The sequence below is a fragment of the Tupaia chinensis genome, unplaced genomic scaffold (genome assembly GCF_000334495.1).
Source record: "Tupaia chinensis unplaced genomic scaffold, TupChi_1.0 Scaffold149501_1, whole genome shotgun sequence".
Lineage (NCBI taxonomy): Eukaryota > Metazoa > Chordata > Mammalia > Scandentia > Tupaiidae > Tupaia > Tupaia belangeri.
In genome coordinates this window covers 4,428,177-4,455,953 of record NW_006209345.1, presented here as the reverse complement: position 1 = coordinate 4,455,953, position 27,777 = coordinate 4,428,177, and the positions used below count along the sequence as shown (strand labels likewise).

Below are 27,777 nucleotides of genomic sequence, written 5' to 3'. Positions count from 1 at the left end.
GATCCAAAAAAGTCTCATCATCCAATAGTCAGAAGAATCTGCATTTTCAATAAAAATTTCAATTTCTTTTTTTTTTTTTTTTGGAGAGATTTTCACTGTAGGGCGCGTGCACTCGCCAGACAGACAGAGAGAGACATAGAGACAGAAAGCGAGAAATCACCCCCCAGGGGGGATGGTCACGCAGCAATCCCTTCTCCTCCATTCTCCTCTCGGGATCTTGGGCACGCACGCACACGCGCCCGGCGTGAGTTTTAAGCCACCGGGTTCGGGACACGAACCGCGGTCAACTACGTGGGAGTCCAGCGACATAGCCATTACGCTAACTGCTGGTTCCCAAAATTTCAATTTCTTTAGGAAGAATTATCTTGAAACAATATTGTCCTTCTAGAGCTCTGCAGTCCAATAGCTATTGGTCATTGTAGTTATTGGTTATTGGTTGCTGAAAATGTGACCAGATGGAGGGCCAGCAGGTGGTATGGTGGTTAAGGTGGTTGGATTCCTACATGATTGACTGCAGTTGCAGTTCTGGACCCAGTGGCTCGCAAACATAAGCTGAGCACATATGTGTATGTGCCTAAAATCTGGAGAGGATAATGGAGGAGAAGGGATTACGGTGCGGCCACTCCCTACCACCCCCAGATGATTTTTCACTTTCCTTCTCTGTGTCTTTCCTCTCTGGCAAGCATACACACCCTATAGCAAAATGAATGAATGAATGTGACCCAATGGGACCAGCAATGGTGTAGTGGTTAAGGTGCTGAACTCCCACATGGCCAGCTGCAGCTCTAGTCCTGGTCCCAGCAGCTTCCTATCCCACTTTCTTTCTCTTTTGAAGTTACTCAGAGAAGAAGAAAGAGTAGACAGAAATCTCATATTTCTTATAACTTTCCCAGACATATGCGTTAGTTCTCAGTACATGGATGACTTAGTATTAAACACTTCTTTATCTTATTTCACTTATATAGTATAATTTTATCCCATGATGGCTTTCTATGTTTTCAAGGAACAGGTAAATGGATAGTATTTTCTGGCTTTTTATTCTGCTGTCTCTTGTTTGCATGTTTACTTTTTGTTCTAGACTCTTTATTATAAACTTAAATATCATTAAACAACTTGAAAGTAAGATAAGCAGTAGTCGCTTCAGTTGCCCAGAGATGTTAGAATCAGCATGCTTAGAGCTAACTGGATTGACTTGAACATTAACATGCTTACCTAAGGTAAGTAAGGATTATAATCTGAAACCTCCTGGCTTTGTCATTAAAGGTTTTAGTACAGTTTGCCTCTAATGCTAACGATCTTTTGATTAGTCCTTGTCACATTTAACTGGTAAGTATATTGTTTAGATGAACAGTGGCTACTGTTCAGTTCATCAAAAACTAACTTGAATATGTTTAGGGTATTGGCTTATCAAACATGTTTCAGAACAACTCATTAACTTGAGTGGGAAATTGGTTCAATTAGACTAAAAATCATTTGACTAGAAGTGGACCTTTAGAGCGCCTGACCTCCTCCTGCCTTCAGGAATCAGTTCAAATCACTCTTCCCATGGCTGTCAACTGTCTCCAGCTATTTTCTCCTACGGACATACAGACCCCCCTGCCTCTGCTGCTGTCAGGCTCAGCGGGGTCCAGTGCAGGGAGCATGGGCTTTAGAGATGCCTAGGCAGGCAGACGGGTTCTCTCCAGCAGTGGCATCATGATTGAGGTGTATAACTTCTCTGATTCCTTTTCTGTAAAAGGAGATGTCATACTGAGGAGTAAAGGAGATGACGTCTAGAGGTCTAATAAGGCAATTAGCAATGTGGTGCAAGTGTTTGCATTATGCTTTTGTGAACTGACAGATCTAAATAGACATTTCTCTGGAGAACTGACTCAGATGGCCAATAAGCACATGAATAGATGTTCAACATCATTAGCCCTCAGGGAAATGCAAATCAAGAGCACAGTGAGACACCACTTCACACCCCCTAGCCTGGCCATAATCAAAATGTCAGATAACAAATGTTGGAGGGAATGTAAAGAGGGGCAGCTGCTTTGGGGAGCAGAATGACAGTTCCTCTAAAAGAATTAGAAGAGTTTAATCATCAAACCCAAACCCAGCAATTCCACTACTAGGTGAGGGGGCTTCAGAAAGTTTGTGAAAAAGTGGAATTTAAAAGTAAAATATAGAAGCTTCTTAACATAATGTCCATCAAGTTCAAGGCACTCTTGTAAACTATGGTGCCATTAATCTATTCCTAAAGATCTCAATATAATGGAGACTTAACCATGTTAATGAAATCTATTTTACATTATGAACTGAAGAAAAATATATGCCCTTTAAAGGTTTTTGTTTTGTTTTGTTTTAAGATAAGGAAACAAACAGAAGTCAAAAGAAGCCCAACTAGGACTAGAAGGTAGATGCATAATGATTTCTCTTCAGAACGCTCACAGAATTGCCCTTTTGATGAGACAAATGAGCAGGAACATTGTTGTGGTTCACTAGAGGACTCTAGTGAACTTTTCAGGTCTTTTTCTGCTAAAGCTTAGGTTTTCTCAAGACACTCTCATAATAAGCAGTTGCTACCATTCTTTGGCCCTCTAGAATGTCCACAAGCAAAAAGCTTTGCGCATCCAAAAAGCTGTCGCCATGACCATTGCTCTTAATCAGTCCACTTTAAAAAGAAAAAGAAAGAAAGAAAGAAAGAAATTGCTAAAGGGTCCATGTGCTTGCTGAAAGGAGAGAGAGGGAGAGAAAGAGGAGAACCCCCCCCCCCCAAGGAAATGGCCACACTGCAATCCCTTCTCCATTCTCCTCTTGGGATTTTAGGCACACACATGGGTCCAAGATTCTAACCTCATAGTCAACCATGTGGGATCCAGCTGCCTTAACCACTGTGCCACCTACTGGCACTCACTTTTGTTTTGCCTATACCACTTCGACCTTTAGTAGCTGTTGCTTTGATTGTTCTTTGTCTTCAAGATCATACTGGTAAAGCCATTTATCATCTGTTAAAATTCTTTGAAGAAATGCTTCAGGATTATTTATTTATTTATTTATTTATTTATTTATTTATTTTTAACTACCAGGGGACATGTGCCAGAGAAAAAGAGAGAGGGAGAAAACATCCCCAGTAGGGATGTGGTCATGCTGCAGTCTCTTCTCCCGTTCTTCATCTTGTCAGGAATTGGGGCACACATTCACATGTACTGTGGTAGGCAGGTAGCTAGTAATGAGCAGGCAGCCCTAAGAAAATAGCAGAAGGACACGTGTCACATCAGTCACAATTTATCAGGAGTTACAGCCAGACTCTCCATGAAAATGCATTCTTCCCACCCAGCTCCTGGCACAGGGAAGGCTAGGCAAATACCATTTTTTTTCCTTGGTACCCGAGGAAGACACACAGAGATGATTGTAAGTTTCCCTCTTATCATTCCTCATAAATACAAAAAGACCCAACCAGACATTTTGGTCAACATCCTGATTCCCACTGGAACAATAAAACTAATTGGGCAGCTCATCCTATTAAGGGTGTTCTTATCATCATGGCTCACACTGGGCATGCACAGTTAGGTAATCAAACTCCTCAAATTTTTCACCTATGAGAGAGATGCGCAAGCGCAGGCAAAAGCCAGTGAATTCAAACAAAGCACATACATAATATGACAGACCTCCTACTGTTAAATATTCATTATCACCTCTGGTAATAAAAATGATACTTAACCAGTTCCAAATGCAGTTGCTACCTAGCAACCTGCCCGTCCAAAAGTCTTTTGGGTGTACTTCTTTTCTAAAATCTTTCTTCCCTATTAAATTCTCTTTTCTACCAGCTTTTATTGTAGTTGTGGCTTTATTTTGTGCTTAGGGACAGGTCTCTAATTTTAGTGATCTGGACCCAAAGAACCAAGGATTTTATACAATGCAGCTCAACACTCCCATCCTATGACAGTACCTGGCATGTTTTTCAAGCTTCCAAGGTCAGGATTTGAGCTGTGGTTAGCCTTGTAGAATTTGACTCCCCTAACAAGTAGGCTACAGGGCCAGTCCTGCTTCAGGAGCTTGATCCCCCTTGTTTAAAATTTCCATTAAAGGGACCAGCAGGTGGCATAATGGCTACGTCCCTGGACACCAACATAGTAGACTGTGGTTCAAGTACTGCGCCTGGGAACTTAAAATTCATGCCAGGTGCATGTGCGTGTGTGCCCAAAATCCTGAGAGGAGAATGGAGGAGAAGGGATTGTGGTGTGGCCATTCCCCCAGGAGGTGATTTCTCACTTTCTGTCTCTCTGTCTCTGGCAAGTGCACATGCCCTGTAGCAAAAATCTCTCTCAAAAAAAAAAAAAAAAATCCATTGAAAGCTCTGCTATTCTTATCTGCACCTGATCTGGGGATAATAGTTTTGATATCATTGTAGTTTTGATACCCATCAAACAAAGTTTTTCAGTCAGAATTGTGTAAGCTAAGCTAGTTGAGATGTCTGTGGTGTTGGCTATTGTTTCTGCAGTTAATCTCTGGTTTTCTTCAATTAGGACATGACAAAACTAACTTTTTCCTCACAAATTGATGTGAATGGTTTGCTGCTACAGGCATCATCTTCAACATCATCACATCCCTTTTTACTTTATTTTTTCATAATTGTAAAGAATTAACAGGGAGTGAGCAGGTGGCATGGTGGATGAGACACTAGACTCCTGCATGGCCAACTGCGGTTCAAGTCCCAGGCCTGACAGCTTTCTTTCTCATTTTCTCTCTCTCTCTCTGATACGCATATATGCCTTAAAAATAATAATAAATACAATTAAATAATTCTTTTTAAAAAATTACCAGTGAGACCAGCAGGTGGCCTGGTGGTAAAGACGCTAGATTCTCACATGCCTAACTGCAGTTCAGGTCCTGGACCTGGTATCTTGAAAATCACACAGGCATGTGTGTATTTGTGCTCAAAATTCCACACGGAGAATGGAGGAGAAGGGATTGCAGTGTGACTATCTCCCTGGTGATTTCTTACTTTTCCTCCCCATCTTTCTCTAGTCAGCGCACTTGCTCTATGATAAAAACCTTAAAAAAAATTACCTGAAAAAAAAATTACCAGAGGGCATGTGTGCTTGCTAGAGAGAGACAGAGAAAAGAAGAAAGCATCCCCAGTGTGTTGTAGTCATGCTGCAGCCCCTTATTCTCCATTTCTTCATCCTATCAGGATTTGGGGCATGCACAGACACACCCAGCATGTTTGTCCAGGATTTGAGCTGTGCAGTGGCTATGTGGGATCCAATTCCCTTCAGCCACTAGGCTACAGGGCCAGGCCCCATCCCTTGTTAAAATTAGTTCCATTTGTAAACTGTTGGTTTCTTCAAGACTTTGTCCCCATAAACTTTTCATAATGTATCAGCAATTTCACCATTCTTCCACCCAACCTACCATAAATTTGTTCTTTTTTCAATTTTACCAGAATTCGTATTGCTCTGATAGAGACTTTTTTTCCTTTTTTCGAGAGATTTTTGCTGTAGGACATATGTGCTCGCCAGACAGAGAGAGATATAGAGACAGAAAGTGAGAAATCACCCGCCGGGGTGATGGCCATGCTGCATTCCCTTTTTCTCCATTCACCTCTTAGGATTTTGGACACAAATGCATACTTGCCGGGCGGGCGTGAGTTTCAAGCCACCAAGTCTGGGATTTGAAATGCTGTCAACTATGTGAGAGTTCAGTGATGCAACCATTATGCCATCTGCTGGTTTTTGTTTTTTTTTTCCACTTTTTTCCTTTTTTTGGGGGGGGGAAGGGGGATTTGCTATGGGGCACTTGTGCTTGCCAGAAAGACAGAAAGAGACAGAGTGACAGAAAGCAAGAAATCACCCCCCCACCCCCCTGCCACTGGGGGATCGCAACAATCCCTTCTCCTCCATTCTCCTCTCGGGATCTTAGGCACACACGCACATGTGCCCGGCATGAGTTTAAGCCACTGTGTCTGGGACTCAAACTGTGGTCAAGTACATGGGAGTCCAATGACATAGATTATGCCAACTGCTGGTCCCCACTTTTTTCCTTTTTTAAAATTTTTTTAGAGGTTTTGCCTTAGGGCACGTGCGCTCACCAGACAGACACTGATTCATCTCATTGGCTATATCAAATGTGACTTAATCAGCTAGACATCCCCCACTAATCTCTTACCTACATTACCCTAATCAGGTTTCCTATCTGGTCACATGGGCAGATGTTCCACCCTCTTACCCACTTTCATTTGCCAGCTTTCTCCTGCCTCAGAACCATGGAGTCTGCCATGTGGAATCCAGCATCTTAACCACTATTCCACCTGCTGGCTTCCAATTTACTTAATTTTTTTTTTGGGGGGGGGAGAGGTTTTTGCTATAGGGCATGTGCGCTAGCCAGAAAGACAGAGAGAGACAGAGAGATAGAAAGCGAGAAATCACCCCCCAACCCAGGGTGGATGGCCACACTGCAATCCCTTCTCTTCCATTCTCCTCTTAGGATCTTGGGCATGCACGCACACACGCCTGGTGTGAGTTTAAGCCACTGGGTCCGGGACTTGAACCATGATCAACTACATGGGAGTCCAGCAACATAGCCATTACGCCAACTGCAGGTCTCCCAATTTACTCTTTATAAACATAAAATTCATTCCTCACTTCCCTATAAATAGTTGCAAAATTATTTTAGTTTTTTTTAAAAATCTGGTTAAGTTCAAAATAAGCATATAGTAATACTATAAGTAGTTACAAAATGATCTTACAATTTTTACCTAGTTGGTTCAAAGGAAGCATAAGTCTTTATAGGTTAGAACTAGAACCATGACCTCTGGTCATAACATAAATCAGCAGGTGAGTGTAGTGGTTGCTCTAGGTTAATATTTTCTCATGGAGCTGGAGTCAAGCATTTGTGAAAAATGTTTTTGTCTCCCTTTTTCAATTTGAGATCCTTCTAATACACTCATTGCTGTGGAACTTTCTGCCAGCATCTATTGATGACCAGCTGTTGCTGGTTTATTAGCACTCAAAATATTAAAAACAAACAAAAAACCTGTTTCCTCACATCTTCTTGCACTGCATATATGGACAGTTTTGATGTTCAAACAATTAGAAAGTTGTTTCTCAGGCAGATGGGTTTGAGTCTCTCAAAAAACCTGTGTGTTTTAAGTACATTTCTTCAGCTTTGCTTTTTAGCAAATAGTAGCGGTGGAGAGCAGGTTGACATTTGTTTTAGCCACCCAAATAGGGCCACAATTTGCCTTCCTGTTAAGTTTTGACTGCCTGCTTAATTATGAAACAGTGAGACCTTTCTTTTATTATTAATTGACCTCGTTCTTAACCACACCTTCCCTCCTTCGGTTTCTTTTTTTGGTTTCTGATTTGCTTTTCTGATTTGTTAGTACTCTTAAAGTATGAAGGTGTTGCAGTAGATAGAACTTCTTACATTCTCTAGTGGTTTTAGTTGGCTTTAAGCTTCCTTTCTCTTGACAAACAATATACACAACCTGTCATGACTGAGGGTTTAAATTCTTGTTAGCCTTTTAATTTATTGTGATTAAGATGAATTTAAAAGAAAACCATTTCCTCTACTGAATTGCCTTGGCAAGAAGTTAGAAATCCTAGACCCTTGTTTAAAAGGAGTGTGTAACTTTCTGTTATGAATGAGTTCTCTGGGTCCAGTGAAAGCTGCTCTCATTGTTAGCATGCAATCAGATATCTTCAACATGGAGAGACTATTCTTTAAGGCAATGCAGCAAAAGCTTTAGGGTGAAGGGGAATAGCAGAAGGGCCAAGTTAATAAACAGGGAACCTGGGTCATTAATTTTGCTCACTAACCTTGAGGCATTTGACAACGATCTCTTGTTTCTTTGCCCTCTGTCTGTTGTTATTAAGTTTACTGTGGATGACTGAGATTGTGTATACAAAAGGGTTCCAGCAAGAAGGTGTTTGTAAATATGAAGTATTGCATTTTATCTTTCTTAAGGATGACAGATGACAGATCCTTACAGTACACTCTTTGGAGGCAGAAAGTTCATTTAATAATTCAACAAATATTTCTTGAGCATCTGTTTAAACCAGCCTTTTCCTAGGATTTGGGAGTAGGATAGTGAACAAAATAGATGAACATCTCTACCTTCATGGAACTTAGATTCTAATTTGGGAGACACATACTAACTAACACAAATACAGTTATATGCTAGTGACAAATGCTGAGCAGAAAAAAATAAAGCAGGGAAAGAAGACAGGAAATGTCAGGGGTAGCGTGACTTATTATTGTAACTGGTTTCCTTTTAAAAACCATGCGTGTTATTTTATGTGTTCAGAAACATTGTTCTGGGAAGGAGTCTACTGGCTTCTGCCAAATGCCAAAAGATTCTAGCATGGAAAGGGTTAAAGACCCTGCATTGGAGGGTCACACTTCCAGTCCTTCACATGTGACTTAAAAAGTACTTATTTCTTTTATGCTTTATGTGATAATAAATTGTAATGTTGAAACAACATTTGAACCTTTCTTTTAGTAGTGTGGTAGATTTTTCCATGTAGATTTTTATACTGTATTTGGTAATTTGGGCTTTTTAGCTTTTCTTTAAATTATTTGCAGCCATCATTCACTTTTGAGGCTGGTGTGGGGTAATGGATTTTTCCATTTGTGTTCTGCAAAACCCCAGGGTACCCTTAAGCCTTTTTGAAGATCCTGTGATTACTTTAAATTTATATTTGAATTAGTCTTATCAAGGTTAGTCTAAACAAGTTAACCAGATGCCTGGCCTTGGGGGAGGTTTAAGTAAAGAGAATAGACTGGGGTTGATACATATTTATGGGACATGAGCAACACAGATTGTTAACAGATGCAAAAAGAGGGTGAACCACTAACCCTTAAGTGTATGTCATTAAACCACTATCAAGATCTTAAACTGATAGTTTCTGTATAAAGATAAGAATTTTTCTATCTAGCAGGTGGCTTGGTAGTTAAGATGCTAGATTCTTATTTGGATGACCATGGTTCAAGTCCCAGACCTGGTAGCTTGAAAATCACACTGGGCGAAGGCGTGTGTGTGCTCAAGATCCCAAGAGAAGAATGGAGGAGACGAGATTGTGGTGTGGCATCCCTACTGGGATGATTTTTCACTTTCTCTGTCTCTGTTGCATGTGCCCTGTGGCAGAAACCTAAAAAAAAAAAAAAAAAAAAAAAATCTCAGTTTTATTTCCCTTTTATTTTTTTTCCTTTTTTCCCTAAATATTTTTTGAACATGTGTCAGTCAGAAATACAAACACAGTGAAAAAACAAACACCTTGTTTGCCTTGGTATTGGGGAGATACATATGATTGAATAATCAAACATAATATATTAAATATTGTGGTAAGTGCCAAGACAGAGTTGGCCCAAGTGTTGGTGAGAGCAAAAAGTCACCTAAACGGATGCCATTATGAGTGGTCCAAGAAGGCCATGGCACCAGGATGGGTCAACAAAAGGGTTGTAGCTCACTGCTTTCCTTTGGTTCTTTCTGACCCATTGTTCTTCTCCTCTCCACTTCCTGTCTTTTAAATTCTGTTATAGGGCACGTGTGCACTCAATAGAGAGAGAGAGACATAGAGGGGGAGAAACTAAGAAAACACTCCCCGAGGAATGGCCATGGTGTAATCCCTTCTCCATTCTTCTTTCTGGATTTTGGGCATGCATTCACGTACACCCAGCATGCATCTGGGACTTGAATAGCATAGTTGATCTTATGGGATCCAGCTGCCTTAACCACCATGCCTTCTGCTGGCTCTGAACCATAGAACTTCTTTGGTTTAGTGCAGAGTGCTAGACTTTCAACCACCATCTGTTTTTGTATACCCTTTAAGAAATTCCTTTCTAAGTAATTGAAAAAGATGAAAAGAATAATAATACTTTATGGCACATGGAAATTATATGAAATTAAAATTCTCTGCCCATAAACTTTATTGAAACAGGCACTCTCATTTGTTTGTGTATGGTTGTGGCTGCTTTCTCCCTGCAATGATAGAGTTCAGTTGCATCAGAGACCTTATAGCCTGCAAAGCCTAAAATGTTTAGACCCTTGGCAGGAAAAGCTTGCCAAATCCTGCTTTAATGTTTTTAATACCCTAACGAAATGCAGGAGGCTGAAAAAATGATAACAGTCAAAAGAATGCTTGATGTCTTGCTGTTTTCTTTGAGATGGTTACAAGTAATATGCAGGAAATGTGTGAGACTTCTCTTTTCCTATTGCACACTAAGGTTTAATGCATACATACCTCAGTGCACATAACAGCCATTTATCTCATTCTTGTTTTGAATTTAGTTATGAGAGACATTTTAATATTTCTCATAAAAAGGGTATCTGCTATGAGTCAAAATGATTACAGAATATGCTTGCCTGGAGAACAGGAAATATGGGGTCTATTCCCGATGTGTTGTAAACTAGCTAAAGGACATCAACATCATCATCTTTTTATTTTAAAGAATTAATGTTATTTGTTATTTTAAAATTTGCTATAGGGCACATGCATCCACCAGAGAGAGACACAGAGATAGAGAGCGAGCGAAAGTAAGAAAGCAAGCCGCCAGGTCCAGGACTCAATCTGCAGTCAGCCATGTGGGAGTCCAGTATCTTAACCACCATGCCACCTGCTGGCCTCAATAATCTTTGAATTCCCTGCAGGTCTCTCTAAATGGTGATGTTTATTGGTGAGTATAATAGATCATTGCTAGGCACATTTCAACTCAGTGACACATTGCTACCTGGTGGAAGGTGCAGCCTGTATGTGAACCCTGACGTTTCTACCCAAGCGACCTTGAGCAAGTTATCTAAACGCTCTTGTGCCTTCGTTAGCACTTCTGCAAATGTGGCTAAAAAATGACCTTATAAGAATGTTATGAGATCAGACCAGCAGGTGGCATGGAAATAAGGCGGTTGGATGCTATATAGCCAGCTGCATGATTTGAATCCCTGACCTGGGGTTTGAGAAACACTGGATGTGTGTGTGCCCAAAATCCTGAGAGGAAATGGAAGAGAAGGGATTGCATGCAGCATGGCCATTCCCCACTAGGGGTGATTTCTCTCCCTCTCTCCCTTTCTCTCTCTATCTTCAGTGAGCACATATGTCTTACAGCAAAACTGGAGGAAAAAAAAAAAGAGTAAGATGAGGTCATGTTTGATCATGTTCTCAAGCCTCCTGGCACTAATATAATTCAATCTAGTGTACCCGTGAAGATGATTATGTCTGTGAATTCTTACTGTGTATTTTAAGACATTTTCAACATCAGAGATGGAGCCAGATGGTGACACAGTGGTAAAATGCAGCACTCTCTGAGACTGACCCACATGAGAAGGTTCCTAGATTTGGGTCTGGAAGCCTTGAGTATGTTAGGCAATGTGTGCCTGTAATCCGGGGCTGACTGGAGCTGGGAGTTGATTGCAGTACCAGCACCCTGTCAAGTTGTGTGTATACCTTTGCACGTGCACTCTCTGTATGTATGTATGTGTGTGTCTCTCAAAAGAAATTAACTTAAAAGAGTGAAGATTATCTTCCAATAATTTGTTTTACAAAGTCACTGACTTAGTAAGTCACATCAACTGTGACTTAGTGCATTTGCATTTTTGCTGATACTAGTTTTCCAAACGCTGAGTACTTTGAACTAAGACCTTCCCCAACTGGTAAATTCTGTCTCATGTTTTAACTCAAATTGGCACATACACTTTGGTGTGTCTAACCTTGTAAACACATCCAATGAGATTATCATTTTACCATGCTTATAGCAGATGATAATAGAGAAGAAATTTCAAGTATCATATCATCTTTCCAATGTATTAACCACTTTCTTCCATTTACATCTATTCTTAATAATTTATTGAATTGTTTAATGAGTATTTTGCTAAGTGGGTCCAGCAGTTAGCGTAATGACTGTGTCGCTAGACTCCTATGTAGTTGACCATGGCTTGAGTCCTGGACCCTGCAGCTTAAACTCATGCCGGGCGTGTGTGCGTGCATGCCCAAGATCCCGAGAGGAGAATGGGGGAGAAGGGATTGCAGCGTGGCCATCCCCCCTGGGGGGTGATTTCTTGCTTCTGTCTCTCTGTCTTTCTGGCAAGCACACACACCCTATAGCAGAAACCTCTCCAAAAAAAAAAAGTTTGCCAAGCAAATGTTATAATTTTTTGGTCTAAGTCTTCTCATCAAAACTGACCTTCCAAGGCTCTGTGGTACAGAAGCAATGTGATGCTCTAGAGAAGCCAGATCCTACATGGCAGCCATAGCTCACATCCCTAGCTAGGTCAGCCTGAAACATGTGAGCATGAGTGCATTTAGGAAGGTCAGTTTTTCTTTAAAAAAAAAATAAATGATGATAGGGCCACTGTAGCATAATGGTTAAGGCAGCTAGATCCCACATGGTCAGCTGTGTAGTTCAAATCCTGGACCTCACAGCTTGAAAAACATACCAGATGTGTGTGCATGTGTGCTCAAAACCCTGAGAAAAGAATGGAGGAGAGGGGATTATGACATAGTCATCCTCCCTGGGGTAGTGCTTTCTCAATTTCCCTCTCTCTTTCTGTCTCAGTCTCTCTCTGGCAAGTGCACATGTCCTACTGCAAATTTTTAAAAAGTTCATGATAGAGGGAACCAGCAGTTAGCGTAATGGCTATGTCTCTGGACTCCCATGTAGTCGACCACGGTTCGCGTCTCGGACCTGGTGGCTTAAATCTCACGCCGGGCGCGTGTGCGTGTGTGCCCAAGATCCCGAGAGGAGAATGGAGGAGAAGGGATTGCGGCGTGACCATCCCCCCTGGGGGGTGATTTCTCGCTTTCTGTCTCTATGTCTCTCTCTATCTGTCCAGCGAGTGCACGTGCCCCATAGCGAAAAAAAATTCTCCAAAAAAAAAGAAAAAGTTCATGATAGAGTATATTCATGTGCATGTGAAACAGAGAAGGAAACAGAGAGAAAGAAGAAATAAGCATCCTCCACAGTGTTTAGTCATGCCATGTTCCCCTTCTTCCAGTCCTTCAGCTTACTGGGTCTTGGGCACTCGTGCTCACATGTTTCAGGCTGACCTAGCTAGGGATGTGAGCTATGGCTGCCATGTAGGATCTGGCTTCTCTTGAGCATCACATTGTCTCTGTACCACTGAGCCTTGGAAAGTCAGTTTTGATGAGAAGACTTAGACCAAAAAATTATAATGTTTGCTTAGTACACAGAGAGTGTGTGTACTTGCCAGAGAGAGACAGAAAGAGGGAGAGGGAGAAAACATCTCCCAGTGAGACTGTTCACACCACAACCCCTCCTTGTCTGTTTCTTCTCCCTGTCAGGGTTTTTAAAATGTATGCACACTTGCACATGTGCCTGGTGTGTTTGTCAAACCACTAGGGCTAGCATTCAAACAGCATGATCAACTATATGGGATCAGGCTCCCTTAATCACTAGGCCACAGGCCAGCCCAGCTTAACTTTTGATAGTTTAGAGAAACAATTCTAGAGGCAGCATTGCATCATCAGTCAGGATGCATCATCATTAGAAGACTAATTTTGTGCTTCATTCTGAGCAAATTTAATTTGTGAAATATCTGTGTTTATGATTTGCTTAACCAAAGATATGAGGTTCCCTTAAATAGCTAACTTTCCTAGTAGAATCCACATAATTATTTAAATTACATGTGACTATGAAAGATTCTGTCAATGGGAGAGTAAGATAGACGTGTATAGGACTGTGGTTAGGAGCCTAGGCTTTGGAGTCATGTGATAATGTAGCTGTGGGATAAAGCCTGACTTTGCTATTTACTCACTAGCTCTATATGAATGTTCTTAAGAGCCTTTCTAGCTCTTCATGGGAATAATAACACAAAGCGGTTGTGAAGATGAAATTATCCATGTGATGTGCTTAACATGGCACCTGACATGTAGTAAGAGCTTCTGTCATCTCTATAGTTAGTCCATTATTTTAGAGGTCCATACAGCTTATTGCTTTATTTGGTTATAGAACCGAATCTTTCTGCTTTTCAAGCTTCATTTTTTGCTACCTGATATCAAACTGCAGTCATAGTAGTAGTCCCCTAAAGTTTCTCCTCTTTCTACACACACCTGTGCTCTGTCTGCCTAGTACATCTCTCCTTGCCTCTTCTCGTCTAATAACTTCAAAGGCCAGTTCAAGGCTCCATGCACCCTTCCCTTACCCGCAGCCCTGTGCTTTTGTAGGGTTCTATGCTCACCTCTTTCCGCTCCCCACCCTGTACTATAAGGAACTGTTTGCTTACTGTCTTTCTGTCAGACTGGGAACCTCTTAAGGGCAGGCATTCCCATCCCTTTTGGAAATACAGTCTAGTGATAGACGCAACAGAACCATTCTCAGGGCATGCACTTTCTAGTGGGAGTCAGCTACTTAAATGATCACAAGTTGGACCAGCAGGTATCATGGTGGCTAAGGCAGTGGATTCCCACATGGCTGACTGTGATTCAAGTCCTGGACCCAGCGGCTTGAAAATCTTGCCAGGCGTGTGTACATATATGTCCAAAATCCTGAGAGAATTAAAGAGAAGGGATTGCTGCATGTCTATCCCACCGAGGGGTGATTTCTCACCTTTCTCTTTCTCCTGCAAGCACATGTGTCCTATGGCAAAAAACTAAGATAAATAAATAAATAAAAATAAAAATAGGGACCAGCAGTTGGTGTAATGGCTACGTCGCTGGACTCCCAAAGTAGTCAACCACGGTTCGAGTCCTGGACCTGGTGGCTTAACTCACGCCCAGCGTATATGCATGTGTGCATGTCCATAATCCCAAGAAGAGAATGAAGGAGAAGGGATTGCAGTATGGCCATACCCCTTAGGGGGTAATTTCTCGCTTTCTATCTCTCTGTCTCTCTCTGTCTTTCTGCTGAGTGCACATGCCCTATAGCAAAAACCCCTCCCCCCAAAAAAGATAAAAAGATAAAAATAATAAAAATAATAAAGAAATAAAAAATAAATAAAAATAATCACAAGTGTACAGGATGTTGCTGTTTAGGAAGAATGCAGTGGAGCATAATGGGAGCTGTGGACACCTCAAAGAAGCCTTTTTCTAAGAAAGTAATGTTTATTTATGTTACAACCTGAAGAATATGTAGGAGTTAGCTAAGTAAAGAGAGGGAAGAGTCCCAGATGGAGAAAACTGCATTGATCAGGTGACTTTGGGCAAGATATTTACCCTCTCTATGCATCAGTTTCTTCTTTCATTAAATGGAAATAACGTAACCATCTTGTAGGGTTGTTGTGAACATAAAGACTGTATTTCAGATCATCATCTTCTAATTAATAGTTCTGAGACATAGGATAACCGATAGCATCTGAGTCCAAATGTGTTTAGTTTTTGAATTGCCAAATGTATGGATCTACTTACTGCACATTTCCTGTAACCTTGTTCTTTACCTGTCCTGAAGCTTTTCTCATGTTTCAATGACAAAAACAGATTCTTTTGTTTTGCCTATTCATTTGTTTGTTTTAATTATAGAGATTAAACTCAGTCTTTAACTGCAGCACAGGTCTCATGGCACATCACACTTCTTTGGTCAGTGTTATCAGATTGCTTTCACCTTCAAAAACCAGAAAAGCCAACTTATTGACTTAAACATACAGATGTTTGTTATTTCAGATACTAAGAGGTCTTGCTGGGGCACGCCAATGCTAGTTTATTGAGCAGTTCATTTCAACTTCTTGCTCTGCCATCTGCAGTGCAGGCTTGACCTAGCTAGCTCCCTAAGGTCCTCATAGCTCCCCGTGGTCTCAGGCCATCTATTGCAATTTCAGGCGTCATAGGTAGACACTACACATCCAGCTGAGGAGGAGGAGCTGACTCTTTTCACGTCTCTCTCTTTATTAGTGGACATTGGGTGACTTCCACCACTTGGCTATCATGAGTAATACTGTTTATGAACATTGGTATGTGATAAATTCTAAAATGTAGCATCATTTTATTAATACATATACCAAATCTCATTTCAATTAAATTTATATTTTTATTATTACTAACTATAATAAAATTCTAGTTTTAGAAGCATTTTGAGCCACCAAGTTTATATTTAATGGGACTTGATCCTATATTCAGGAAAATATAAAGCAAGTAAATGTAAGAGATCTTAGAAGTAATTTTATTCCATCCTCTATTTCAAAGATGATCTGTATTTAGAGTGAGTATTCCAGGGTCAGAGAGATAAGTCACATTAAATAATTCAAAGTGAATGAAAGTATACATTGGTCACAAATTTGTATATGGTTACCATTTGTGTCATTTGCCTCCAGTCTTACTCTAATATCTTACTGTGCCTTTGTAAGCAAAAGGAAATGGATAACTCAGATAGTTAACTTCTGCTAGAAATATCTGGGCAATTGTTTTTTCTAGATGTTTTTGCCATAGGGTGCATGTACTCTACAAAGAGACAGAGACAGAGATAGCATAAGTGAGAAATCCTCCCTTTGGGGGTTGGCCATGCCACAATCCCTTCTCCTTCATTCTCCTCCAGGGATCTTGGGCAGACATGCACACGTACCTGGAGTGATATTCAAGCCACCAGGTCCAGGTCTCAAACCACTGGCCATGTGGGAGTCCACTGATGTAACCACTGTGCCATCTGCTGGCCCCACACCTGGGCACTTTCATACTTGTTTTCCAGATATTTGCTTCAGTTGTCTACCTTTTATGTGTTAGTATTCAAATTTACCAGTGGGATTTTTTTTTTAAGAATTATTTTATTTAACTTTATTTATTTAAATTTGACCAGAGAGGGACAGGGAGCAAAAGAGAGTGAGAGAAAGTGAGAACACAAGGCACCAGGTCCAGACTCAACCCGTGGTCTTGTCATGTGGGAGCCCAGCACCCTTCACTACCACACCACCTGCTGACCCCACCAGTGGGATTTTGTTTCTCATGCTCTGTATTCTGATTTCTATTAACAGTGGTTTCATAATTATATACACAGTAATCTCTGGTTAGACAGGTAGTGGCCTGCTGGGAAACACACTAGACTCAGAGTGAGAGTTCCTTGTTTGGGGCTTTACTTTGACCTTGACTTCCAGTAATCGGGTGTTTCCTTGTCTTGAAACATGTTTGTGTTAGTCAGGGCAGATTCAAAGCTGGCAGACAGGTAATCCCTAAACGCGTAAATCCCAGTGGAACCAGAAAACTGGGTCTTTCTTTTCTTAATTGGAGCCTAACTTGGATTCAGATATTGAATGGAAAAGAAAGTATTAGCCACCAGAAAAATAAATTACTCGTCTGTCCATATTTAGAATTTCTTGCAATTATTTTCACTGTATGTAACACTGAAATCCTTTGTGGTTGTCTGCCACAAAAATGAATCTTTGACCCAGCAACTTTAAATGCTTTTGACACCATTGGGAATTTTGAGAATTCTTAATTTAATCTGTGCTTGTCCTACAGTGAGGGCAGAGATGAGGGAGAAGCTATATTCTTTTGCATGGAAGGTTATGCTGTTTGTAAGCAGAGGCATGTGTTTCTGGGACTTATGTTTACCAGGTAGTGATTATTGACATACTAAATATCACATTCTAACTTTTATATCTGAAGGCAGTAGAGAACCAGCCAGCACAGATGAGTAGGAGGTGGCTGGCAACCGAGGGCCCTGCAGCTATTAGTGCAGCACCATGCTGTGTTGTGGCGCTGAAGTGGGAGAAAGAGAGGCCTGCTTGGTTCTGCTAATGACTCTGACTTCCTCTGCACGTCTCAGTAATGGGCCATCTCCCCGCTTTGTTCGTCTGTGGTGAGGTTAGTGGGCAGACTTCAGCTCCTTTCTCCCATTCTCCATCCAAGTCTCTCTTTAGTGGATCCTTGTTCTCTTAGTAATCACTGACCTTTTGTCCTGCCAAGACGACAGGCAAATGGTGGTTCCCTGTCTGTGCAGTGTTTACAGCTCTCTCTTTCAGAGACTCTAGTGTTTGGGTTTACCTATCTACCTTAAGGGAAGGAGGAGGCATTCGTGTAGAGACACACTTAGGTCAGCAGTTTTCTGAACAACCAGTGATTTTTGAGTTCGCAGTGCAACCTTCCACTGATTCACCATTCCTCTTTCTTCTATGCACCTCTCTTTTCCAGTGGGTGAAATGGGGACTTGCTGACTCTGAAGAAAGGTGTAAATTTAGAACTAATAATAAAAGGCCTTACTGCATCAAGGATAGAGAAGGACTTCAGCAGACAGTGGCATCCTCCTCATTCACTGAGTATGGTCTATATGTAGGGCAATTATGAGAGGGGTTGAGTAGAGATATGAGGCTGAATTTCTTCTCTCAGTGAGCTAGAAATATAGTCAGGGAGCTATGAGATGCACAAAAAGATGGACATGTTAGTGTATGTTCAGCATATAACTTCAAGTAAGTGAGAGGTATAACATGATGAAGAGAGCCAGCCAAGTATGAGCCAGCTGGTGGTGTGGTGGTTAAGGCAGCCGAGTCCCACACATCTGATTTTTGTGGTTCTGGTCCTGGACCCTGTGGCTTGGAAGGTGTTCTAGGTGTGCGTATGAGTGTGTGCCTAAAATTCCTACAGGAGAATGGAGGAGAAGGGATTGAAACATGGCTAACTCCCTGGGGAGTGCTTTCTCACTTTTCCTTTCACCAGCAAGCACTATACCCTATAGCAAAAGATTAAAACAACACAAAACAGTAAAGTATTTCAAACTGACTCAAAGAATACTTGTTCCTTTGTAGGGATACCATAGTCCAGAATTAGTCTTTTACAATAAATGGTGGTTCATGTCCTGGTGCTCTTTTCTAATTAAAGGGTCCTAATACACTGTAATTTTTTTTAATTAGTCGAGATATTTTAGTATTTTTAAAAAGCGAGACAAAAAGTCAGACATTCTATGTCTCCTGATAATTGTACATAATACCACCCAAAAAGTAGTCTTGCTGACTAAAATAGATCTTGAATTTGATTTAAAAAAAAAAAAAAAACCTCTTGATCTTCCTACAGATTAATAAGAAATACAAAGGTCAAGAAATATGGTAAATGTTTTCTGAGGGATTACAGGCAGCAAATTCCAAGCTACAGGTGCCTTATAGGACAAACTTATATAGTTTCTTTAACAAATCATAGGGGGAAAAAGGAACGGGAAGTCTCTAAAGATTAAAAGAAACTTAAAAGATAAATAAACCAGTAATCATGTATAGATTTGATTTAGACAAGACAAATGAAAAAAAGATAAAACCATTCAGGAAATGTGTATAATGACTAATTATTTGATGGTATTAAGAAATTTATTGAGGGGGCCAGCAGGTGACATTGTGGTTAAGGTACTGAACTCCCACATAGCTGAACCACAGTTCAAGTCCTGGACCTGGAGGCTTGAAACATGTCAGCTGCTTGTATGTGCATGCCCAGAATCCTGAGAGGAGAATGGAAGAGGGGGAATTGTGGCATGGCCATCCTCCCTGGGGGGTGATTTCTAACTTTCTCTCTCTGTGTCTCTCCAGTGAGCACATGCACCCTATAGAAAAAAATCTCTCTCTTAAAATAAAGAAAGAAGTTTGTTGTTAATTATTTTAAGTATGAAATGATATTGTACAAATATTTTGTTCTGTTTTAAATCTTCTTGGAGGTGCATGCACTTGTGGTTGACAGGAGACGGTGAGAAAGCACCCACTGTGGGGGATGGCCACACTACAGTTACTTCTCCATTTCTCCTTCTTTTGAGATTTTGGGCATGCACAGATGCTCTGCATATTTTTTCAAGTGTGAGGTCTGGGACTTGAACTGTGCAATCAGCCCTCTGAGATCCAACCACTTTACTATAAAGAAACATATTGGGGAACCAGCAGTTAATGTAATGACTATGTCACTGGACTCCCACGTAGTCGACCACGGTTCGCGTCCCGGATCCGGTGGCTTAAAACTCACGCCGGGCATGTGTGCGTGCGTGCCCAAGATCCCGAGAGGACAATGGAGGAGAAGGGATTGCGGCGTGGCCATCCCCCCTGGGAGGTGATTTCTCGCTTTCTGTCTCTATGTCTCTCTCTGTCTGGCGAGCGCACGCGCCCTGTTGTGAAAAAACTTCTCCAAAAAAAAAAAGAAACATTGAAATATTTACATGTGAAGGGCAATGATAATGAGAGAGGACTAACTAGCTATGCATTAGAATTGTTAAAGCTAGGTGTTAGATAAACTAGGTTTGTCATACTGTTTTACCGTTGTTTGAAATTTTCCAAATATAGAATTGTTTGTTTTCCTTATTTCATTTTTTTTTTGAGAGATTTATGCTATAGGGACCTGTGTACTCATTGGAGAGACAGAGAAAGATAGACAGAAAGCAAGAAATCAACGCCCACCAAGGGGGGGATGGCCATACTGCAATCCCTTTCCTATCTTTTCTTAGGATTTGGGGCACGCATGCACACACACCCAGCATCAGTTTCAAGCCTCTAGATCCAGAACTTGAATCACTGCTGACCATGTGGGAGTCCAACAATGTAACCGTTATGCCTTGCGCTCATCCCATATTTTGTTTTATTTTTTTTAAAAATTAGTGAGATGTCTTTACAGAGGGCAGATAAGCTGTTGCCTGGAGCCAGAGTAGAGGGATGGCCTGGTTACACAGGGGTATGAGGATCTTTGGGGTGATGAAAATGTTCTATTGCAGTGGTATTTTACATGGGTGCATACATTTAAATTTGTTGAGGCCAGTTGATAACATGGCTGAATCCTACATGGTTGACTACATTTAGGTCCCTGACCCAGTGGCTTGAAAAACATGCTGGGCACCTATGCATGTGTGTCAAAATCCTGAGAAGAGATTGGAGGAGAAGTGATTGTGGCATGACCATCCTTCCCCAGAGGGTGATTTCTCACTTTGCTTCTCTCTTTCTCTGTCTCACCCTGGCAAACACATGTACACAATAGCTAATTAAAAAGAAAAAAAATACTCATCAAAGTGTTCATTAAAATGTTGAATTTTGGGGCCAGGAGGTGGCGTGGTGGTTAAGGCATAGGATTCCCACATTGCCGACCACAGTTTGCATCCTGGAGCTGGTGACCTGAAAATCACTCTGGGCACTTTTGTGTGCATGCCCAAAATCCTGAGAGTAGAAGAGAATGGAGGAGAGGGATTGTGTGTGACCATCCCCTTCAAGGGGGATGATTTCTCACCTTTCTTCTCATTGTCTCTGGTGAGCTTATGTGTCCTTTGCCCCCCCCAATAAATAAATAAGTAAATAAGGTGATTAACTTTGTTGTATTTATTGTGGATTATACCATAAGATTGATTTTAAATTTGGTTAAAAATAATGAGGGCTGTACAGTGTTAAATCAATAATTTCAGAATTTTTTGTTGCTGTTGTTGTTTTATAAGCTTTTTTTTTTTAAAGTTTGTTCATTCATGATAGAGGTGTGTGCACATGTATGAGAGAAGGAGACAGAGAAGTACCCTCAATATGGTCACATTTCACCACAATCCCCTTTTCTTGGCTTTCCAATTTGTCAGGATCTTGGGCATGTGCGTACACACTAAGATGTATTTTCAAGCAGGCCTGGGGATCTAAACCTGTAGTCAGCCATGTGACTTTAAACACTGCAGTTCAGTTTGCTACCAACCAGGCCACCAGGCCAGGCCATTTTCAGAGATTTGGTAGCACCTAGCACTTGCACACAGCAGGGATTATTTTACCTGTGCTGCATCTCTATTTTATTTCCCTACATAAAATCAACTTTTATCATTTGCACCTCTGACTGTTGTAGCATCTCTAGTGACTCCCTGCAGCTGTAGGGTCAACTTGAATTTTGTGATAGGTTTGTTCATGTGTCTGTCGTCTGAAAGGACACATTTTTTTTAAGAGGTTTTTTTTTTTTTCCCCCCAATAAGGTGCATGTGCTCGCTAGAGAGACAGAAAGCGAGAAATCCCCTCCCCACCCCCCACCCCCCGCTGCTGCTCCGTGGGGGATGACCATGCCACAGTCCCTTCTCCTCCAGTCTCCTCCTGGGATCTCGGGCACACATGCACATGTTCCTGGTGTGAGTTTAAGCCACCTGGTCTGGAACTCGAACTACAGTCTGTGTGGGTGTCCTCCTCCCTCGCTCATAGCTCCCTTCCTTGCCTATTAAGTCAAATGAATCTGTTGACAGAATGTCAGTCTGGGAACAACAGAGGATCTTTCCTTTGCCTCTGTAAAGCTGTTATTTTTTCGTTTAGATCTCAGGTCCAGAGTTAAGTTTTTTAATATTATTGTCTTCATAGAACATTATATTGAGATTGCAAGACTGTTCTCTTGTTTTATTATTTTCCATTATTATCATTTTTCATCTCTTCTATTCACATCCCCACTATCATTAGTATCTTCTCTAATGTATTTAATATCAATATTTATCCTTGGTTGGCTATGTATTCTTTTTTTTTTGGACCATAGATTAGTTTATTTTTAACACCCATCATGTCATGAATTCATAGGGAATAGGTTCCAGTAGCTCAGGCCCCTCTCCATTGGTTCTCACAAAGTGTGCTTCTCTGGGTGGAGCAGGCTGGCGCTTTAGTTGAACCCAGGTACCTTTCTGTTTGGCTTCCTTCTTTTTCTGGTCATTTTCCTTCACCTGTTTTAGCTATCTCTGCTCTTAGAAGCTATCTCTGCTCTTAGAAGCTATCTCTGCTCTTAGAAGCTATCTCTGCTCTTAGAAGCTATCTCTGCTCTTAGAAGCTATCTCTGCTCTTAGAAGCTATCTCTGCTCTTAGAAGCTATCTCTGCTCTTAGAATGCTTAATATGCTCAATACGCACATTCATTCTCTTGGCAAGAATCTTGCCCTAAACGTGTTTGTTCACAACAAGGCCAACAGCATGCTGGGTAACATTGTAGACTTCAGGTTTGCCATGGTAACATGTGTGGGGCATTCCTTTTTGAACAGTACCCATTCCCTTAATGTCTATAATATCACCTGTCTTATAGATTCCCATATATGTTGCCAAAGGAATCACTCCATGTTTTCTAAAAGGCCTAGAGCACATATATCAGGTGCCTCTCCTCATGCCCTTTGTGTTCGTCATTTTGGTTAATTACTGGAAGATGACGGTTCCGGCCAAAAGGAAGGCTGTCTGTGTATTCTTGTATGGTGTTTTCTATAAAATAGTATTATATCATTTTCATTCTGGGGCTTTTTTTTTTTTTCATTTAAAACTATATGTTTAAGTTCTGTTCATGTTGTTGTGTTTATATATTGCTTGTAGCTACCACATTGTATTTTTTAAATTATTTATTTAATTTTTTTCATTCATTTACTTTAATTGTACCAGAGAGAGACACACATGCAGAGAGAGAGAGAGAGAGGGAAAGTGAGAAAGCAAGCCACCAGGTCCAGGACTCGAACAGTGGTAGGCCATGTGGGAGTGTCCAGCACCTTAAGCACCACTCCACCTGCTGGTCCCACCACATTGTATTTTATCACTTGCACCCCCCACTTTTTATTCATTTGTTTCCATAGTGATGGGCACCTAGTTTGTTCTCAGTCTCTCTGTGCCACAATCAATGCTCTGATGAAAGTCCTTATGTATGTCTTCCTAGGGACTTGTATAGGAGTCTCCCAGCTAAATACCAACAAGTGTAATTACTGAGTCACAGAGTGTACTTATATTTAACTGAGTACCTATGATTGTTCCATTTATAACCCCACTACTAAGTGCAGCTCTTAATAGCTGACTTTCAAACTTCCGTCAGTTTGGCAGTGGAGTGTGTTATCTAGTCTTCACTCATGTCTCTCTGATCACTAGGGAAGATGAGAATATCTGTATATACTAGTTTGGTCCTTAGATTTGCCCTTTGTAAATCCGTTTCCCATTTTCCAGTGGGGTTCCCTATAGGTTCTAGCGGTGAATCCTAAGTCAGTTATAAAGGTTGCAGAAGCCTTCTTCTGGCTTTCACCCACCTGCTAACTTTGTTCATAGTGTTCCTTATTCAACAGAAATCCTTCACTTTGATACAGAATTGACATTTGCTTATGTTTTTCTGTTTATGAAGATTTGTATATTTTGATGTCTTATTTAAGAACTCCTTTCCCTTCCTCAGGGCAATTAGAAATTATCCTGTAACTAGGTTTACAGGTGCCTCTTAAATTTATACCTCCAACTTGATCTTTCCTCTCATCTCTAAATTTATGTACCTACTGCCTACTTGATTGTTCCATCTAAATATCTGTTGATACACTTAGCATTCTAAAACAGATCTCTTTATTTTATGCTTTCCATGTTTAAAAAAAGAAGTGGTCTTCTCCTAGTGTTTATTCATCTAAGTAAATGGTACCATGTCTGGTCTACCCTGCTGCTCAGGCCCCGAACCCAGGAGTCATCTTGACTTCTTTCTCTTTCTGTGCACTCTGTGTCCAGCCGAGGAGTGAGTCCTGGACATGCTAACTCCACAGTAGATCTTGAATACGACCTTGGCTCTTCATCTCCACCTGCCTTGACCCTAACTCAGGTTCCATCATCTGCCCTCTGGACTGTGACAGTCTCTTCCCACAGCCTCCCTGTTTTCTCTACAGGCGTCTTCCAGTTCCACAGTAACAGCATAACCTATTACATGCACTAGTCCATGTGTGGCACTTCTGGTTAAAAAGAAACTTCTGAACTTTTCTAGTCATAGAATAAAATGCAAACTCTACCTTTGTTTAAGACCACCTTCACCTGCCCCTTCATATCCGTTCATCCTCAGGGCCGGCAGATGGTGTAGTGGTTAAGGCGCTGGACTCCCATGTGGCCCATCGAAGTTTGAGTCCTGAACCTGGTGGCTTAAAACTCAGGCTGAGCATATGTGCATACATGCCCAAAATTCCAGGAGAAGGGATTGTGGCATGGCCATCCCCCTTAGGGGGTGATTTATCACTTTCTGTCGCTCTCTTTTTCTCTAGCCAGTGCACACATCCTATAGCAAAAATCTCTTAAAAATCAAAACATGTCTGTCCATCCTCCTCTTGTTCTCTTTCTTATTTTGTTCCAGTCAATAGGTCTATTCTGTGTTTCACCCCAAGCCTGTTTCTTCCTCAGGGCATTTGCTTGCATTTTCCTGACCTGGAATGTTCTGTCCCTGGTTATTTGCTTGGCTGGTTCTTTCTTGTCTTTCAGTTCTCTACAATGTTATTACCCCTTCAGTAAAGCCTTTCCAATCGCTCAGTGTGAAGGAGGACCCTGACCCCTCTGTTCTGTAGTCTGTGTCTTATTTCTGTGCTGTTATTGTTTCTGTACTGGATTTATTCATTGTAGCACCACCTCACCTCAGCCTTACAGCTAGCTTTGCGAGAGTAGGGCACTGGGTCTGTCTCACTCATGGCTGTGCTGGTGTTTGTGACAGTGCGCCAGTGAGTGGTAGCAGTTAGTATGTTCTGAATGAGTGAATGGGCTTCAGAGGCAGTGTCCCAGCAGTGAGTCCTGAGCAGTCCCTGTGCTGCCAGATGGAGCAGTTCCTTTCTCTTCTCTAGTGAGAGGAGGAAGGCAAGGGTCATTTTCATAGTTTTAGATTTGAATCTGGCTCTACCATTTTCTGGTTCTGAGATCTTAAGAGAGTCACTTATCTTCTCTAGGTGTGTTTTTCATACCATACTGGTGTTTTATGAGAAATGGAATAGATGAGGTAACTTAAGAAAATGTTCCTGAAACACAGCAGACACCCAGCAATACAAGTCTGTCTCCCCTCTTCCAGAACCACCTCTTCTTACCTGTGCTGGGCCAGCTCCTAAAAACTAGGTATCTGAAGTAGAAGTAATACTAACATTAGGTTTGCTGGTTTGATTATATTATATAAATTTTAAGTCAATGTTACTAAAATTGTCCAGGTCAATAACCATTCTTATTCCACTGAGGGAGCAGGTGAAAGCAGCTCACAACTGGGAATATCAGGCCGCTTTATGGAGTCCTGAAACCACTAAAAAAATTTTCTCTTTTTTTTTTTAGCATATTTTTCTGTTCTTCTTCCTCTTTCCTCCTTTACCATTCTTTGGCTTCTTTCCTTCTGGTTCTACTCCTTGGCTTTGCTAGTGGTTTCTGGAGGTATCACTAATGACTGTCACATAGGGATAAGGACCCTGCTAACCCTGGGGCAGGTTGTTGGAAAACACAGTAGCGCTCATGGTTTATAATGTAATGTAGGTCAAGAGATGTCTTGGAAAGATTTTTGCTTGCCAGCAGGTCTGAGTCTGAGGACCACACAAAGTGGCCTCTGAAAGAACAGATTTGCTTGTATGTATTATCAGTGTAGGCTCAAGAGAGATGCAGCAGACATTTTTGTTAAGTGTACCCTTTTTTGTGTGTTTTTAAGAGAGAGATTTTTGCTATTGGGCGTGTATGCTCACTGGAGAGACAGAGAGACAGTGAGAAATCACCCCCTCAGGAGGGATGGCCATGCCACAAGCAATCCCTTCTCCTCCATTCTCCTCTTAGGATCTTGGGCACATAAACACACACACCAGGCTTGAGTTTTTTGTTTTGTTTTGTTTTGTTTTTAAAGAATTATTTTATTTAACTTTATTTAGCCATTTATTTATTTATTTTAATTTGACCAGAGAGGGACAGAGTGAGAGAGAGGGGGAGAAAGCAAGGACCCAAGTCCGAGACTCGAACCACCCTCAGCTGTGTGGAAGGAAGTCCAGCACCCTTAACCACCATGCCACCTGCTGGCCCCTCCTGGCTTGAGTTTTAAGCCACCAGGTCTGGGACTTGAACCATAGTCGACTACGTGGGAGTCCTGCGATGTAACCATTAAGCCATGGGCTGGTCCCACTTTCTGCTTTTTTAATTGATAATCTAATTATTTATAGAAACATCTAATGGGAAAAAACTGGACCAGCAAGACAGATGGACACTTGTCCTGCTTAAGTGTGATACTGAGCAGGTTGGTTTAACTTCATTCTTTTTCAGATGCCTGTGATCTATGCTGTGTTAATTCTGATTTCTTAGAGATATGAACAACGAATTTTAACATTCTCATGAAACACATTTATTTCTGAGCTGTGTGTCACGCTGTTGATGCTCTGAGTTTCTCTTTGCCCAGGCCTGAAGTTCCTAAGAACTTAATTCCCCTTCTACCACACCCTGCTGTCTGGGGGAACCACAGTCCAGTCCAGACTTTGTGCAACTAACCGCCCTTGCCTGATGACATCACGATGCAGCAGGAACTCCATGGTCAAGCTTCTTTTGCCTTTTCTGGCTTTATTTCTTGATACCAAATGATAGACTACCTTCTGATTTAGATAAGTACATACAGGGACAGATGACAGATAACTGGTTGTGTGTGTATGTTTGTTTTTGATGTTTTTCTCCTTAGTTAACCTGGTTGTGAAAGCATTTCCAGTGGTTTATAGTTTACTGTAGTATTTCCAAACTTTAGAATATCCGATAAGTGTGGAAGTCCAGTTAGATACTCTCCCTATACCTTGCATTAGCCAAGTTGTTCTGATCAATGGTGCCCTCTGATGGCCTGTGCAGAAACTCAGTCACCCTGCTGTCCTCTTCCCGGCACTGCCTTCATGGGAGATTCCCTTCCTTCCCCAACCTTTTTTTTTTTTTTAAAGAATTATTTACTGGGCCAGCAGGTGGCATGATGGTTAAGGGTGCTGGACTTCCACATGACTGACTGCAGTTCAAGTCCTAGACCTGGTGTCTTGCTTTCTCATTCTCTCGCCCTCTCTCTGTCTCTCTGTCTCTGTCTCTCTCATTCTGTCCCTCTCTGGTCAAATTAAAATAAATGAATAAATAAATAAATAAAGTTAAATAAAAGAATTCTTTTAAAAAAGATTTATTTATTTAGGGGGATAATGGTGGCATAATGGTTACATCACTGGACTCCCATGTAGTTGACTGTGG

At 41.2% G+C, this 27,777-nt stretch overlaps 1 protein-coding gene across 1 annotated transcript in view; it reads left to right on the top strand.

Annotated features, from left to right (window-relative positions):
* The window catches only part of PACS1 (phosphofurin acidic cluster sorting protein 1), a 179,838-nt gene that overhangs the window by 35,335 nt on the left and 116,726 nt on the right, over positions 1-27,777 (top strand). The window lies entirely within an intron of this gene.